General features: G+C 44.2%; 1 long non-coding RNA gene across 1 annotated transcript; it reads right to left on the bottom strand.

Moving 5' to 3' along the window:
- Window positions 1-9815, bottom strand: LOC132355686 (uncharacterized). Its single transcript, XR_009499676.1, has 3 exons — window positions 9572-9815; window positions 5258-5327; window positions 1-344 (listed from the first exon to the last, which is right to left on the bottom strand). It is a non-coding gene; the product is annotated as an uncharacterized LOC132355686 (long non-coding RNA).
- Between the last annotated feature and the right edge of the window lie 4994 nt (window positions 9816-14809).

The following is a 14809-nucleotide window of genomic DNA, read 5'->3' as shown; positions in this document are numbered from 1 at the left end:
GTTCAAAATTTAGAAACAGTTTAAAAGATGGAAAAGGCATTTCTCAAAACCCACTGAAAACAGTTAAAAGAATGACAAATGAGGTGAACTCCATCTTCAAAAAAAGGGTCATATAAAGATGTCTCCCAAAGTATCATATCTTGAAAGGCATGGTCAGTGATCTTCTAATTAGAGTGAAGAGATCTAGAGCCATGGCGTGGAGGCGGGTGACAGAAGCAGGGACTGTCCCATAGAGATCTAGTCTGACATATCAGAGTGGCAGGGGAAGATGCTAAAGAAGAAACAGTGCTGGCAGATCATTTAGGTTGTCTTCCACCTGGTACCTGGCTGAGGAACACTGGCAGCTGTGGAGCAAGATGAAGAAAGGAGATGAATGTGACTGTCAGACTGTGCTATGAAAGTCCAGTGATCTACAGGGCTTTTTCTGTGCCATGTTGATCTCCTGGAAACCAAAAGCTGAAGGGAGATAATGCCTGTAGATTTGATGAGAAGGTGTTTGTGGCAGCAGATCTGTATGAAGGCTTTGAGATGCCCTTGCTCAATTCCCTCTGCCTCTTCCCTCTTTCATAGAGAACCTGCTTCATGCACTGTTGAGTAGTAATCATTCAGGTAACTTTGTGGGATGTGTGCTTGAAAACAGGTGGCTGTTGCTTTAGGAAAGAAAGCAACATGGGTAAGAGAGGGATTAGGAACATACACCCAAGAGGAACAGCAAAGGAATTAATAGGACGCATTCAGCAGAGCTCTCCACTATCTCAAAGAAATTATAGACAGAACCACTGTTTAAATGAAAACTCAAAGAAGACATATAAGAGCTCAAAATAGATTGTAGATTATAAAAGAATAAAAAGAAGTGAGAAGTAATCTGGCAGAGCTGAAGGAAAAAAGTGGAAGGGAAAACTAAATGCATTACGTAGATGAAACTCATCAAAGAAAAAAGAAAAATAATCACTACAGGGACATGATGAGGCCTGGAGAGATGACACAGAATGCAGTGGATATAAATATGATTATAGAGAAAACAAGTTGCTACAGAAAGATATTCAAATATATATATAATTAGTGTTTCTAAAGAAGAGAAAAGAACAAACAGAAGGAAAAAAAAAAACATTCAAACATAACAGAAGGAAATATGGCTGAAATAAAGACTTGAGTCTATTGGAAGGATACAGTGTAGGCCATAGAAAGTTGACATAGAACAGTCCACACCAAGGCATAGCCTGGTGAAGTAACTAAATTTCAGGAATAAATGAACAAATGAAGACCTGAGGCAGAGGAGCAAGTAATGGGCAAGAGGGAATTTCAGGCTGAGTTTATACTCCTCCATGTTACACGCATGCCAGAGTATAGTAATGCCTGTAAAGTTCTGAAGAGACACAAAGTGTGACTTGATCATTTTTTACTTGGCAAACTGTTCCCTCATATTAAAATAGGCAAACGTTCTCAAGTAGGTAAAAACTCAGGGAGTATGACAGGCAGCCCTTTTTGAAAAGACCTGCTGGGCAATGAGATATAGCCAATGAAGAAATGAGTGAAAATAAACATTCAGGACCTCAGAGAACATTGTAAAACAATGGATGAGGAGTGTTGAATCAATTTAAATATGGAACTGACATTAAACAATTGGAAATTATTTTTGTAGAATAGAGGAGGAGAGGTAGTGGGAGTTAAGTATAAATTGTGTTAATTTGCCTATCTGTCATGACAGGGATCAACAGATAGCATCTCAAGTAGAAATACATAATTTTAAAAGAAGATCCAAACCTTAATATGTTTCATGATCGGTCTTTCCCCATAATTTTAGAGGAGTGATCTTTCAAAATTACAGAGAAACAGACTTCCCTGCTGGTCCCGTGGTTAAGACTCTGAGCAGTGGTTAAGACTCTGCGCTTCCACTGCAGTGGGCGCGGGTTTGATCCCTGGTTGGGGAACTAAGATCCCGCATGCCACACATAGTGCAGCGAAAAATAAAATAAAATTACAGAGAAACACTTTTTTTTTTTGGCTGCGCCTCGTGGCATGCAGGATCCTAATTCCCCGACCAGGGATCGAAACTGTGCCCCCTGCAAACCGCGCCCCCTGCACTGGAAGTGCAGAGTCAACCACTGGACTGCCAGGGGAGTTCCGACTTTTTCCATTTTTGATCATAAAAATACTACATGCTCATTATAGGAAAAATCAAGAGTAGAGAAGAGCACAGAGAAGAAACTAAAGATAACCAATATTTTGTTGTATATTCTCCCAGTCTTATTTCTGGGCATCAATTTTTTTCTGATACAAAAATGGGATCACAGTATACATGCCCTTATTGTCCTCTTTGCCCTGCTTGTGATACTGGAGCTGGACCCTGGAAACAGTTCCCTTTTGTTGGCTGGCTTTGTCAATAGAGGGTGCTGGAGGAACACTGTAAGCCACCCAAAGAGAAAGGGGTTTCTCTTGGTACTTTTGAGCTGCTTTGTCGTTTGGTGGGGCCCCCAAATCAATATAAGGGAGGCTTGATGGGGTAGACCAACCAGCTCTGGCCTACCCAACCCTCCAGTGAGTTTTTCCACTACCCAGTAGGCCTTTCCTACGGATTACCTCTAGCCTGCCTGCACCCTTCAGTGAATTTCTCTGTCATTTGGCAGGCCATGCTGACAGACATGCCCTCTGACAAATTTCTTTACACCAGCAGGCTATGTTTCTTTGGCAACCACAACCCATCCAAAAAAAAGTCTGAATCCCTGCTTTGGGGTAGGGGGGAGCCCTCTTCTAAATTTGTGGTTCCTTCCTTATTTACTCCTCCTTAGTCCTAGAGGTAAGACGGCTTCCTGCGTTATCTATTTCTATACTCCTTAGAGTTTTCTTTAGATCCTTTTAGTAGTTAGCTACCTTTACCGGTTAAATATTCTTTATATTAAATGTCCCTTGTTTAAACTACTGGTATAGTTTTTGTCTCCTGACTGGATCCTGACTGATACAGGTACATATTATCATTTCATTTTAGTTCTAGAACAAAGTGAAGATGATACAAGAAGAATAGGAAGGGGGCTAAGAAAGAGGAAACAAAAATTTGTTTAGAAATAGTGCTAAAAGGACTCCTCTCCGTAAGAATCATTAGGGTCAACCTTTACCACAGGCATAGGTATGGCAAAGTACCCAGTCCTTAGTCCCACACAGCATTCCCTGCAGAGATGAATGGCATTCTCTGCTCAACATTTTCATCCAATTCCATAGGTGAAAGGAATAGGGAGTAATTTAAGGAACTCTTCGCCTCAGAGGATGTCTGGAGAAGGGTACAGTATCTGAAACATAGGCTTGATCAGAGATGAGTCCTCCTCTACAATCCAATCCAGCTGAACTCAGAGCTTCTGGGAAAAGGGCATTGTTATTTCATATCATTCACTGATGTGTTCACCTAACTTACATTAACTAAGCACCCACCATATTCCAGACACTGTACTAGGTACTGGCAATACAAAGGTGAACATCCCTGCCCTCAAGGAACTTACAGTTCAATGAAGGGAGATATATGTGTAAATGGACAAGAAGATAGTGTAGCCAGTGCTGGAATAAGGCGAGCACTGTCCAGTATGGAAGAACCTGAATCAACGAAACATGGTAACTGCAAGTGGGGGAAGAAAGGATTCAAGAATGACTTTCAGTTTTCTGGCTTAGGCAATGGGTGGGATATGGTGCTGTTTATGAAGACAGGGGTCAGAGAAGGAAGAGTAGGTTTGGAGGGTGGGAGAATAGGTCCAAAGATCTGAAGATGAGTTGAGTTTTTCGTCATCTCTTGGTTTCTAACAGGAACCAAGCTCAGGGAAAGGCAAGGAGTTGTCAACTCCACAGATTAGGCTAGGTGCCCTTCAACAAAGAGCAGAAGCATCTTATCTTGTCTCCAAGAGTCAAAGCCATTGGGAATCCTTAATCCTCCAATTCCACTGAGCTCTTTAAAACCTTTTCTTGTTTTTTGCTTTTCAACCGAAACTCAGAGAATTCGGGGTGCGTAGAGTCTAAGTTAGAGGACAGAGCCCCTACTCGGTGAGACCAGCTCTGTCTCTTCCTCTAGTATCTCTGCCATGCAGGGATTCCACTGAGTGTGGACCTGAGGCCCAGCATCCTTCTGCGATTCATTCACAGCCACATCCTGCAACATCTTGAATTCCTGAAACAGAAGTTCCTGTTCTGCAACTACCCAGTAGGGAGTTGGCAGCAGATACTCCATAGCTTCCCTTTCCTTTTTAAATCTCTACTACTTCCTGCATTCCCTTGGTCTCAGTAGATAATCTTGCCCCTCGCTTTAAAAATATGTGAGACCATGTGGTAAAAATCACCTCACGTTACTCTCTCTTTGCAATGACTCCTCATCTTTACTGTATTTTGTCTCTTCCATTCTCTAGTATTTATTGCTCTTTAACTGAGCCCCTATGATGGGCCAAGCACCATGCTAGGTGGTTAGAATACAATAATGAGGACAAAGTCCCTGCCCTTGACTAGCGTGTGGTGTTAATTAAATGTGTTAAATGCACAATAAGGGTAAGTGTGGGTGCCGTGGGACCTCATGAGAAGAGCACAACCTGACGGGGGTGGGATGGGTGAGGAAACTTCCTGAAGGAAGCAGCTTCTAAGGTGAGGCCTGAAAGACAATTTGAGATAACTAGACTAAAAGAAGAAGGAAGCGCTTTTCAGATTGAGGCTGAAGCATGTACAAAGGCCAGGAGGTGAGAGAAGCTACGATGTGTTCATGGATGCACAATATGACTGAAGCCCAGAATACAGACAGAAAACGATGAAGCTGGGGAAGCGGCGGTCAAACCACGGAGGACCGTGTATCCCAGGCTAAGAAGCTTGGCCTTTCTCCTGAAGGCAGTGGGGAACCCCGGAAGAGATTAAAGCAGGAGAATGACACAATTAGATTTATCTTTTTAAAAGACTGCTCTGACAGCTTATGGAGAACAGACTAGAGGGTGCAAGGCTGAAAGCTGGGATATTGCTTAGGAAACTACAGCAGAATCTATGATGGAGACAGTGAGGGCCTCATCACTGACAGTGAGTTACTGGGACTGGAGACATTTTAAAGTATATTAAAGAAGCAAAAACAGGGAGAATCGGTGCTGTCCTGAATGGAAGGTGTGAGGGAAAAGAGAAGGCATTAAAGATGACACCCAAGTTTCTAGCTCGGACAACTGCCTAAGCTGGGTAGTGGGACTGAAAGAGTGGCGGTGAGGGGGAGGAGGTGGTGAATTCCACTTCAGACATGTTATATTTGACGTACCTGTGTGGCACCCAGGAGAAAACTTCTGAGAAGCCAATGAATCAGTGGGTCAGGAACGCAGGAGGAAAATCTAGAATGGACACACAGATTTTGGAATCATCAGCATATAAGTAGTATCTAAAGCAGAAAAGTGACACTGGCGATTACAGCTCGGAGGCAGCTTAGGGTTCTGAACACAACAGGGGTTTGGAAGCAAGCAGAACCAAATTAGAATCCCAGCTTCTTAATCTCCCCCAACTATCATTTCTGCAAATGTAAAGCAGAAATACCACTTACTCCGAAGTGTTATTGTACACATTTTAAAAAACCCACCCCAGGAATTCCCTGGTGGTCCAGTGGTTAGCACTCGGCACTTTCACTGCCGTGGCCTGGGTTGGGGAACTAAGATCTGCAAGCCACGTGGCACAGCAAAACAAACACCACCAACAAAAAACAACCCCCCCCCAATGTATATAAAGCCACACACCTCTACAGTGTAAGCCTCCCAAGAGTGTAAGTTCTGTGGGGATGGGGGTCTTTGTTTTGTGCAGTGTTGCAACAGTACCTGGACCATAGTGGGTGCTCAATTAAAAATCATTGAATAGGGGCTTTCCTGGTGGCACAATGGTTAAGAATCCGCCTGCCAGTGCAGGGGACATGGGTTCGAGTCCTGGTGCGGGAAGATCCCACATGCAGCGGAGCAACTAAGCCCGTGCGCCACAACTACTGAAGCCCACGCGCCTAGAGCCCGTGCTCCGCAACAAGAGAAGCCACCGCAATGAGAAGCCTGCGCACCGCAACAGAGAGTAGCCCCTGCTCACCGCAACTAGAGAAAGCCTGCGCGTAGCAACAAAGACCCAACTCAGCCATAAGTAAATAAATAAATTTATTTTAAAAAATCATTAAGTAAATGAATAGTAGGTTAACTCTCGTCCCTCTTTCCCTTGACTAATCCCTGAAATTCTTTTCTCCCTTGGCTTCCATAATGCATGATACTCCACCCACTCTACTTTTTTGTATTGTCTTTACCCTTTCAGCTTTTCCTTCCTTCTAGTCCTCTCCTTTTATATTCAGTATCTCAATGACCATATCACCTCTGGCTTCAGTGATCACTTTTGTCCAGAATGAATCATAAATCTAAAACTCCTATCCCTCACCTACATTGTAGTCTATATTCACAATGCATCTCCAGTCCCATGTCTTACTGACAGTCAAGAAGAATCAAATGCATAAAAATGAACTCAACATTTTGCTTCTAAATGTATTGCCCCTTCTTACTATCTATTTCTGCCCAAATGACCAGTTTTCACTGAACAAATATTTAACATGAGCCTATAGTGTCCAGGCACTGTTCTAGGCCCTGGGATACTCTGGTGAAGAAGCCCCTAATGGGGCTTGTATTCTAGGGGTTCCTAAGCCAGAAACGCAGTAGTTTTTTTTTTTTTTTAATTAAAAATACTTTATTGCTAAAAAATTCTAACCATCATCTGAGTCTTTAGTTAGTCATTATCTTTTTTCAACAGTAACATCAAAGATCACCAGTCACCATAACAAATATAATCATAATGAAATAGCTTGAAATATTGCAAGAATTGCCAAAATGTGACACAGACATGAAGTGAGCAAGTGGTGGTGGAAAAATGACACTGATAGACATGCTTAACGCAGGCTTGCCGCAAACCTTCAATCTGTAAAAAATGCAATATCCATGAAGCACAATAAAGCAAAACACAATAAATTGAGGTATGTCTGTACTATTGTAGAATTATCTATTTCTCCTTTCAGTTCTGTCAATTTTTGCTTCATATACTTTGCAGTTCTGTTGTTAGATGTGTATACATTTATAAGTCTTACATTTTCTGGTTACTGCCACCTAAAATGTGACCCACACACCAGCCACAGTAGCCTCACTGAGGAGCTTGGTGAAATGCCAATTCTCAAGCACCACCCAGACCTACTGAGTCCGTCTCTGGGGGAGGGGCCCAGCAATCTGTGCTTACCCAGCTCACGCTCCAGGTGATTCTCAGCTTGCTACAATCTGAGAAGCACCGCTCTGGGAGGCAAGTCATCTTGGACTCCTCTCTCTCTATCCCTTCTATCCGTACCTACTAACTAACTCTGAAAACTGTTCCAACTCCATCTTAACCCAGAACCTTCTCACCTCATGCTTGGATTCTCGTAAAATCTCTAAACGTTTTCTGGCTCCAATCAATGCTGATAACACTGTCGGATGAAATAATTTTCTAAAGCACTGCTGACACCAATGATCAAAAATCTACCATGACTTTTCTATCACCCATTAAAGGAAATAATAGCTTCTTTTTGACTCACAGAACTGTAATATACCCTAGGGCTGCCATGACAAAATACCACAAACTGGGTGACTTAAAACAACAGGAATTTATTCTCTCACAGTTCTGGAGGTTAGAAGTCTGAAATGAAGGTGTTGGCTGGGTGGCTTCCTTCTGCAGGCTCCTAGGGATAACTGTTCCATGCCTCTCTCCTACCTTCTGGTGACATCTGGCAATCCTTGTGTCCCTTGCTTTGTAGATGCAGTACTTCAGCCTCTGCCTCCACCTTCACATGGCATTCTCGCTGTCTCTGTCTCTTCACCTGGCCATCTTCTTATAAGGACACCAGTCATATTGAATTAGGGGCCCATTCTACTCCAGTATGACCTCATCTTACCTAGTTACATCTGCAATGACCCTATTTCCAAATAAGGTCACATTCTGAGGCACTGGGGGCTAAGACCTCAACATATCCTTGTTGGGGGACAAATTCAACCCATAACAATAGCCCCATTCTATGATTCACGAAAGAGCAAACCTATGCTCTCGTATTCTCCCTAAATTCCCATATACTAGGCTTCTTCCCATTCTGTCCCTGTGCCCATGACTCTCCTATTTGTGATGTCCTTCCTACTCTTCTTCATCTACATCAATATCAAATGCAGCAAGAGGCCAGGCAGTTAATCAGAAATGGGTGAAGCAAATAAGGTGATAAATGACAACTGATACTTTGCTGCAGTGTCCGGGAGGCAATGATTACTGGGGACTGGGGATCTGCAAATTTTGTACTGAGTCGAAAGGAGGGAGCTGCTACTCAGTTCCTCCTAATTGCACCATGCAGACATGTGTGCCCTATTTGGCCACATCTTCTGATTGTCCAAGAGATGCTGAAAATCCAGATTTTTGAGTGAATGGACGTGAAAGAAATTTTCTGATTTTAAAATGTTGGCCACTAATTCAAGTAAAAACAAACAGCATGAGTCAGGAAAATGTGTCTACAGGGAATTCCCTGGCGGTCCAGTGGTTAGTTAGGACTCGGCGCTTTCACTGCAGTGGCGGGGTTCAATCCCTGGTCAGGGAACTAAGATCCCCGGAAGCTGCAGGGAACGGCCAAAAAAAAAAAAAAAAAAAAAAAGTGTCTACAGTCTAATCTGGCCCAGGGGCCATACTTTTACAACCTCTGACTTACACAAATTCCTCCCACTGTTTCAGGCTCACCTTAGTTAGTACCTTCTAACTATTTCAATCCTTTTAATTCATATTCATGTGCATGCATTAGGTGATGCTACACAAGATGGAGTCCCTGCCTAGGGGCCTGGAAGACTTAGATAAACAGACACACACGGAACCAGGTAGTAAGCGTTTGTGAAATAGACGCCAAACAAGCTAAAAAAAGATGAAAAGCTTAAAGAGGGAGGGAGGGAGGTGGCAATCCTGGAAGGCTTCCCAAAGAAAATGACTTTAGGAGCTACCCCTAAAAGAATATGCAGACGTTTACAAAGAAGAGACCAGCCCAAATCCCTCCCTCCTCCGAACTCCCAACAGTACGAACATTTTAGATCAGGTATTACAACATGTCTGAACCGTACAGTTCATTCCTGTGGTTCAGTCAGTCTAGTCTTCCCAAGGGGTCTGTCAGTTACTCCTGGAGCGTTCTACGCGCCTGACAGGGCACTGTGCAAGGAACAGGGTCAATTCATGCCTGGGGTTTGATTCTGGGCCTGGGGGAGATGCGGTTTGCAGTACTCACAGGAGGGAACTGGAACAGACTGGAAAAGGGGAACGCGGCGCGGGGGTGGGGGTGGGGGTAGGGGTGTGTGGTGTGTGTGGAGATGGGCGAGGTACGCCGAGACCCAGGAGAGGGCCAAGGGCATAGAAGGCCTGGCCGCGCACACCCTGCGCCTAAGTCCCAGAGGCCGCAGCCTCTCCCGGTTCGGAGAAATGAGGGGTCAGCGCCCACCTCCGAAGATCTGCTCTCCACCCCGCTTCCCCAGGGGACCCAGGCGCTGGGGCCCCCAGTTCTGCGATCGCAGCGGGGTCTCACCTCCAGGCCACCCCTAGCCTCCCGCTCGACCGTGGCCACCTGCACGGCCGCCAGCGATCAGCCCCAGCTCCTCCCTCCGGCGCGGCGCCACCACCCTGGACATCGTGACCGCGGCGGCCGGCCACTTCCGGCGTGCTCCCCCAGGCGGCCGTCCTTCGCCCCGACGCCGGACCAGGCTGTGCCCGCCAATCCGCGGGCGCGCCCCCAAGCCGCCTCCCACCCGCTCAAGGGTCTTTCCTGCGCAGGTTCGGCGTCGTTCGCTCGGTCTCGCGCGAGCAGAGTCCTGAGGGTCCAGCGCCGTGCAGGTTGGTGCACCTGCAGGCGCCAAGTAACGTATGCGAGGCCACCACCGAGACGCAAGTCCTCCGGGGGTCCTAGACTCGCCCACGGCTGGCCTCTGGCCAGTCGGTCTGGGTGGGGGACCCTGTCAGATAACCACGCTTTTGTTCTAATTTTTAATTTTTTTTGTTTCCCTGCGTGCTTTTGTGGTCTCATTCATTGATGCCTTCTGTTTGCAGTGCCCTCTCAAAGGCTTGGTAGTACAGAGATAAACAAGGATAGCAAAATGTTTAAAAGGGCAAGTTCTGAAGTGAGAACATAAAGACACTCAAAGTCAGACAGAATCGCTGACCCACCATTTGTGGGCTGTGTGACTTTGGGCAAATTACCTAACCTCTCTGAGTCCAATTTAATGGATTATCCTACTTTTCCTCACTGATTTTTGTTTATTTTAACTTTATCTATTTATTTTTGGCTGCACTGTGTGTTTTTTGCTGCCTGTGGGCTTTCTCTAGCTGCTGGAAGCGGGAGCTACTCTTCCTTGCGGTGCACGGGCTTCTCATTGAGGTGGCTTTGGCTTCTCATTGCGGTGGCTTCTCTTGTTGCAGAGCACAGGCTGTAGGCACGCAGGCTCAGTAGTTGTGGCTCGTAGGCTCTAGAGCGCAGGCTCAGTAGTTGTGGCACAAGGGCTTAGTTGCTCCGCGGCGTGTGGGATCTTCCCAGGCCAGGGCTCGAACCTGTGTCCCCTGCGTTGGCAGGCGGATTCTTAACCACCGTGCCACCAGGAGAGCCCTCCTCACTGATTTTTAAATGCTGTTGTTTTTTTAAAAAATATTTATTTATTTATTTATTTATGGCTGTGTTGGGTCTTCGTTTCTGTGCGAGGGCTTTCTCTAGTTGCGGCAAGTGGGGGCCACGCTTTATCGCGGTGCGCGGGCCTCTCATTATCGCGGCCTCTCTTGTTGTGGAGCACAGGGTCCAGACGCGCAGGCTCAGCAACTGTGGCTCACGGGCCTAGTTTCTCCGCGGCATGTGGGATCTTCCCAGACCAGGGCTCGAACCCGTGTCCCCTGCATTGGCAGGCAGATTCTCAACCACTGCGCCACCAGGGAAGCCCATGTGGACTTCTTAATGCACCAGTAGGTGGCAGTAGTTTGCAGCCCGTGGTTATTAACAGATTAAAACACCTTAAATACACTTTTATTTTTAGACAATAGACTCCTTCTATTGTCTATTGTCTTGAGACAATAGACTCTAGGAGACTCCTAGTCTCCTACAAGAATCATATGGCTTTTGGCTATTCCTACCCTGTGAACTAAAAGTCTACATCGGTGAAAAATGTCCACGAAATACAGTACAGTTAAATTTTAAAGCAAGTCCAGTGGTTAGGACTCAGTGCTTTCACTGAGGAGGGCACAGATAATGTTTGCACTTTCTCCCTCAGTATCTCTGTCACTTCCTTCACTCCTTACACAAATACTTACTGAGCACCCACCATGTGGGTCACTGGAAATATGGGGGTGAGCAAAGCAGCAATAGTGCAGCCCCCATGGACCTTGTAGTCCCCTGCAGATGAACAGATATGTAAGTTCCACTTTCGTATTACAACGAACAATACTAGAAAGGACATTTTTATACACGTTCTTGAGTTTCTCTTGGGCAGTGGTTCTCAAAGTGTGGTCTGAGCCATGAGAGCGAAACTATCTTTATAAATAATATTAAGATGTTATTTGCCCTTACTCATGCTTGCTCTCTCATGAATGTACCATGGAGCCTTCCAGAGGATACATGATGTTGATTTGCAACACACTGACTGAAGAATCAGATATGAGAATCTGGGTATTTTTTATTAAGCCAGGCATTAAAGAGATTCACAAAAAACATAACACAATGCCACTCTTCTCACTAATTTTTTTTTGGTTTGGGAAAATGTAATTATTTTAATTAAATTTTATTTACATTAATATGAAAGAATTGTTATTTTAAATGAATTTATAAGTATCTTAAGTCTTTCTCGCTTTTACTTTCCAATAAGGTAAATATCAATAGGTATCTTCTGCATAAATGGAATCTCTTTGGTGTTCTCAGTCATTTTTAGAGTATGAGGGAGACCTGGTACCAAAAAGTTCAAAAGCCACCGTTCTAGGGTGTGTATTCTGAAGTAGGGTTGCTGGGTCATATAGGATGTCCACAATTTTAATTTTGCTAGATGTTGCCAAATTGCTCTCCGAAGTGGCTAAAGCTGACCTTTTTAATAGGAATTTTTTTTAAAAATTTATTTATTTATTTATTTTTGGCTGTGTTGGGTCTTCGTTTCTGTGCGAGGGCTTTCTCTAGTTGCGGCAAGCAGGGGCCACTCTTCATCGCGGTGCACGGGCCTCTCACTATCGCAGCCTCTCTTGTGGTGGAGCACAGGCTCCAGACGTGCAGGCTCAGTAGTTGTGGCTCACGGGCCCAGTCGCTCTGCGGCATGTGGGATCCTCCCAGACCAGGGCTCGAACCCGTGTCCCCTGCATTAGCAGGCAGACTCCCAACCACTGCACCACCAGGGAAGCCCTGACCTTTTTAAAAAATCCGTATACCGTTGTTGTTTTTGTTTTCAGGCAAATATGAAACTGTAAAGAATCATAGAATTGTTATTAAGCTAGGCTAATGATACAATAGAGATTTAATATATGAAATATTGAATATTTTTTCTAAACAACAGTGAGAAATTCAGGGTAATTTTATTTTTAGTGTACTTAGAGGAAGAAATTTTTCTTGGCCACTGAGAATAGTGTTGTAGAGTGTCAACATTAAAAGTATCGGAAAATTTATTTTTGTTTGGCACGTCATGGGAGGTAGATGTGTACAAGTTATGCAAATAAACTTTTTTTTTTTTTTTTTTTTACCATCAGGGGAATTTCATTTTTCTTAAATACTACCTTCTGCAGTTTTAGTTAAAACCTAAGCCATATTCCACTGACACTCAATTTGTAAAAAAGTGCTGAGGCATCTAATATTAGAAAAGTAATAATTCAAAAGCTGTTAGTTCATAGGTCATTTTGTGAGAGTTTATTTTAAGCAATTCAGGGTGCTTTTTTGATTGTAGAATATTCAAATTGTACAAGCGTAGTTGATCTAATACTTTAACTGCCTTAAATTTTGGCAATGAGATGTGGGTAAATATACAAACTGACTTTTACAGTTGAAGGACCAAGATGCAACAATATTAATTGGCTGTTTCTTACAATGGTTTTGCAGATAGTGATTTGTACACTCCACTCTAGTAAAATGCAGTGTGACCACAGTCAACTGCTACCTGTCTATTTATGGTGGAAGGTTTTCAGCAACCAAGAGTTAACCTAGGTGGGATTTCATTCTGCCACACGGCCATGACAGAGCATACAGAGAAGGTGGATGGGCTAGGTTAGAAACTGAAGCACAATTCAGGAGACATGTCTGAGCAGTAATAATACTGTTGATGCAATGCACATCACAAGAGCAAATGGAAATTGGTTTTTTGTCTGTTGTTAGGAGATTATCCAGCTACTAGTGGGGCTACCTGAGGGAACTGTGTCTTCAGCTGAGAAGAAGATCTGCTGTATCTATTTGTGTCAATAGCCAGACTCCCAGCAGGTAATGGTCTCTAGAGTTGTTGATCCAGGTGTGAATATGTTTGAAGGTGTAATTCTATATGGCGTGTCCTTTCGAGGGGAAGATAAACTAAATCTGCTGGTTTTAGCCTTTTGGATTACTGACTTTATTTGAATGACTGCAAGCAGTAAAGAACTTAGAAATCATCTAATTCAGCTATTTTTCTGATAGAAGAAAATGAGACCCAGGGAGGGTTGCACATTCATGCATTCATTTGAAAGATATCTTTTTAACACTCACTCTGTTGAGGGCAGACACTGACCTGATCATGATTAAGTAGAGTGAACGTATAATTTATCATCCAAGCCAGGACACTTTTGAGAGTGAAATGGGGTGCTATTAATAATTATGGCGAGGCATTAAACAAAAGCCAACACTCCTGGGCAGGGTCTTCCCTGGTAGCACAGTGGTTAAGAATCCGCCTGCCAATGCAGGGGACATGGGTTCGAGCCCTGGGTCGGGAAGATCCCACATGCCACGGAGCAACTAAGCCCGTGCGCTGCAACTACCGAGCCTACGCTCTAGAGCCCGCGAGCCACAACTACTGAGCCCGTGTGCCACAACTACTGAAGCCCACGTGCCTAGAGCCCGTGCTCCGAAGCAAGAGAAGCCACCACAATTAGAAGCCTGTGCACCGCAATGAAGAGTAGCTCCTGCTCGCCGCAACTAGAGAAAGCCCACGCACAGCAACGAAGACCCAACGTGGCCAAAAATAAAAATAAATAAATTTATTTAAAAAAAAAAAACGTGTTCGATCCCTAGTCAGGGAACTAGATCCCACATGCATGCCGCAACTAAGAACATGCCACAACGAAGGAGCCGGCGAGCCACAAATAAGGAGCCCTGGAGCCGCAACTAAGGAGCCCGTGTGATGCAACTAAGACCTGGTGCAACCAAATAAATAACTAAATAAATATTAAAAAAGAAAGATCCTGTGAAATCCTGATATAGCTAATTATATCATCCAAACTGGAAACAACTCTGTTGGCAGAAAACATGGTTTTATTACAGGTGCCCTGTATAAAATCTCAACCAAGTTACACACACCCAGAGAAAAATAATTTGTTTTTGTCAAATTGGTAGGTTTTCCATTAATGATAAACATTCAATAAGTATTTATTAAGTGCCTACTATGTACCAGGGTTTGAGATGGACACTGGGAATATAGCAGTGAGCCAGATAGCTTTCACCCCAAAGAACCCCCAGATTAGGAAGGAGGATGGAAAAGTAACTAGGCAATTATAATGCAGAGCTAGAAGTGTTTCTTTAGGGCCAAGTACAGGGGGAGCAGTGGGATCCCAGAGGAGTTCATTCATTCATTCA

The sequence above is a fragment of the Balaenoptera ricei genome, chromosome 20, assembly GCF_028023285.1.
Source record: "Balaenoptera ricei isolate mBalRic1 chromosome 20, mBalRic1.hap2, whole genome shotgun sequence".
In the NCBI taxonomy this organism is placed as follows: Eukaryota; Metazoa; Chordata; class Mammalia; order Artiodactyla; family Balaenopteridae; genus Balaenoptera; species Balaenoptera ricei.
This window is presented reverse-complemented; position numbering and strand designations above follow the sequence as displayed.